This window comes from Triticum urartu, chromosome 7A, assembly GCF_056163025.1.
Source record: "Triticum urartu cultivar PI428250 chromosome 7A, HENAU_Tu73, whole genome shotgun sequence".
Classification (NCBI taxonomy): domain Eukaryota; kingdom Viridiplantae; phylum Streptophyta; class Magnoliopsida; order Poales; family Poaceae; genus Triticum; species Triticum urartu.
This window is the reverse complement of record NC_141879.1, coordinates 747,784,234-747,788,208: the sequence shown is the minus strand read 5'-3', so window position 1 is coordinate 747,788,208 and position 3,975 is coordinate 747,784,234.

Genomic DNA, 3,975 nt, shown 5'->3' with positions numbered 1-3,975 from the left:
TAGTCGAATTCTTGTGCCGTGAATCCATGGGACAAAATTGCTGTTCTGACCTAAAAGGCTAACAAAATCCCGATTTGACCTCGTTTCAAAAAAATCTCGATTTTGACCACTTTGGGTGACGCCAACATCCCTGGCGTCTGGTTTGCGAAGTAGACGCCATGATCCCTGGCGTCTGGCCCCTAGCCCGCACTGCCCGTTGACTTGCTGACGTGGCAAAGGGGCTAGACGCCAGGGACCCTGGCGTCTGGCCCTGGTAACAGAATAACCCACAGGAAAGTGTGTGGGACCCACCCCACACACTTTCCCCAATCCACAACCCGAGCTTGAAGAACACTTGGAGCTCTCACACTCCCTACCACCCCTCAAGCTCCCCCTCAAATCCTCTCCAAAAGGTGCATCCCTTAGGTGGATCTTTCCATCACTTTGTTGCTCTTGGTAATCTCCCCCAAATCATCCAATTATTTTTTGTTAAATCTTGTTATTTTGGTTGCATTTTATACATGTTGGTGGAACCCTAGTTCATGTTTTCTCCCTTATGTTAGTGTGAATGGCTTGGTTAACTTTGATAATATAGTGCTATGCATGGTGTGTAGTAGGAATATATGCTTGTTGAGTAGAAAGATTGGGGGTTAGGGTTAGTTAGTGATTAGGGTTAACTTTGCTTAGTGTGTGTTAATTAGTGATACTTTTGTGGACATCACCAATAATTTAGTGTTGATATGATTTGGATATAATGAGATGTATTTGGATAAACACCAATTCTCATTGAAGTCTTAAATGCATTCATGTTATTTTTAGATGGAGAGACCTGTTAATGTTCATTACATGGACAAGGAGGCATTCTTGAGTAACAATGCCGACACGGGTGAGGAACCATTGGTTTTTGATACAAGCCCTAGCTATGAGGATGTTGTTGCAAAAGTGAGACAAGTCTTAAAGTGCATGGACGCCAATGTTGATGTTAAGTTAATAGGAAGGTATGATGTTGGAGTTGGAGACAAATCTCGCTTGAAAAGTATGCCTATCACCTCGGATTTGCATTGGGATGTATACAAGGAAAAAGTTTCCCAATCGGAAGACAAGTCACATGAATTGTTTGCCACCAAGGTTGAATCTCCTCGATTTACCTTTGATTTGAACCGGCATGTCTCTTCCCCCAATGGATGACATGAGCGAGAGGACAATGGTGCCACTTGTTGAGCATAGGGTTGTGGTTGATGCCCGCAATGCTTATCGCCAACCACGTCCCCGTGTACCATCTATTAAAGCAAATGAGGTTGAGTTGTATGCCCCCAATGCTTTTAGCCAACCACCAACTAGCCAAGCAAATGAATTTGAGGTTATTGCTAGTGACGAAGTAATTCAAGAGGATGAAGATGCTTATGATGACGACAAAGAGCAAGAGGAAGGGTTTCATGGTAATGATGTTGGTGACTTGGATGCATACATAGCGCAAAAGGACATGGATCGTGACTTGCCTTTTAGTTGTCAATATGCGTATCACTCGGATGACGAGGGTCCAGTTGAACAGTTGGACAAGGATGGATTCACAAAGGAGGAAAACCAAATCCAATTTGAGCTGACGGGCTTAGAAAAAAGAACTCACTTGTTTAAAGATCTCAGCCTGGCCCATAAAGCTGTTGTTGACGGTGGAATGAGAATGACGGCGATTGAGCCAACACCATGCCCGGATCCAGGAGAACCAAGGGTGGAGAATGAGGACGAGAATGCTTATTTGAAGAAAGGAGTGAAGTTTCTGAGCTTGCATATGCTGAAGTTTTGGTTGGCTGACTATGCCATTCGAAACCATAGGCCAATTTATGTTGAGCACTCCGACATGAAGTTGCGTTACACCGTGGTGTGTGAGCAAGAAGGATGCCCATGGAAGGTTCGTGCAAGAAAGCTTAAAGAAACCGAAGAATGGGTGTTAAAAAGTTGTGTTGCCACTCATAGATGCAAACCGCCATCGAAACGACTTAGAAAGACACGCCGTCAACTCACATATGAGTATCTCGGATACAAATGGATGAAAGACATAGGCTTTGATCCCACTGTGAAAGTGAGGTTTCTCATGCGGACGGTGAAAAAACAATTTGGTTATGAGGTCAAGTATGGGAAGGCATGGAAGGCAAAGGCAAATGCTATTAGGATGTTGTATGGTGGTTATGAAGAAGCATACAACCAGCTCCCAAGGTTGTTGGCCGCGATTGCACATAGGAACCCGGGCATGTTTCATGTGGTCGAGGATCACGAGGGAGTGTTCCATTGTGCCTTCTGGAGTTATGGACAATGTGTGGATGCGTTTCAGCATTGTCGTCCGGTCTTGTCTATAGATGGCACGTTCTTGACCGGTAGATACAAGGGCACACTAATTGTAGCAATGGCGCACTCATCGAACAACAACGTGTTGCCGTGTGCATTTGCTTTGGTGCCTTCCGAGCACCATGACAACTGGGAGTGGTTCATGGGTCATGTTAGGCACAACGTGATTGGGGCTAGGGAGGTATGCATCATATCGGACCGGCATCATGGCATACTCAAGGCAATGAACATTGTTATTCCAGGATTTCCAAAGCTTCACCACAGATGGTGCATGAGGCATTTCGTGGCCAACTTTTACCGGGCATGTAAGAGTAAGGAGCTCAGCAAAGACCTTACCCATGTATGTGTGGCCTTCACCACCCAAGGTTTCGATGCTCGGTACAACACACTCTTTGAGCGGTGAACGAAGGGGAAAAGAGTTCTTAACTAGGAATTTAAGCGAGAAGCACAAGTGGGCACGCGCTCATGACGATGGTGGTAGGCGATATGGCGACATGACGAGCAATCTGGTAGAAAGTTTCAACAATGTGCTGAAGGGTGCTCGTGCATTGCCGGTGACTACAATAGTGGAGTACACCTTCTTCAAGCTTAATGAGTACTTTCAGAGGCATTCTGAAGAGACTGAAAAATGGATAGGTGAAAAAAGGATTATCCGGAAAAGGTTGATGAATGGTTGCTGCTACAAGCAAGCAAGTCTTCAGGGTACCAAGTTATCATATTCGACAGAATTGAAATGATCTATCAAATTGATGAGCCAGGTGGCACAACACGAGACGGTAGACAATATGGTGGTGCTGCATTTGAAGTGCGTCTGAAGACTCGGTGGTGCCAATGCGAGAGGCCTAGTAAGTATCATTGGCCATGCTCGCATTTTATAACGGCGGCGAAGGTGAGAAACATACCTGTTTGTGATGGAAAAACCGTGCGGATGCAAGAGTTCCATGTGGAAGCTACTAGGTTGACATGGGCGCCCAGATTTCATCCTTTCTTGGACCAATCACAGTGGCCTGAGTACCATGGCCCTCATATTAGGCCAGACCCTCTTCTGAAGGTGGAGACCAAGGGTAGAAGGAGAACTAAAAGGTTCAGGGGTGATATGGATGACCTGGCTGGATACACTGGCATGAAACAATTTGGTAGCGGTCATTTCATGGAGGCTCCTGACCCTATCAACTGTGGGGTGTGCGGTGAAGCGGGACACAATGAGCGGACTTGCAAGAATTAGAAAATCAAAAAAAAGAAAAACAAGTTGTGGAGGTGGCACCGATGGTGAACGAGGTGGAAGAGGTGACGGTGATGGTGGTCGAGGAAGCACAAGTGTCAGAGGTGGTAGTGGTGGTCGTAGAGGGAGTACAAGTGCTAGAGGTGGTGGTCGAGCTAGCACAAGTGCTAGAGGTGGCGGTCAAGCTAGCATAAGTGCTAGAGGTGGCGGTCGAGCAGGCACAAGTGCTAGAGGTGGTGGTCGAGGTCGAGCAAGCACAAGTGCTAGAGGTGGTGGTGGTCGGAGAGGAAGCACAAGTGCTAGAGGTGGTGGTGGTTGTAAAGGAATGGTTGATAATGGATTGGCCTTCGGTTATTTGCTTAATCCAAATGGTTGATCTAATAATAATGGTATATTATTTGTTCATACAATTCCTAGCATTTTATTGATTT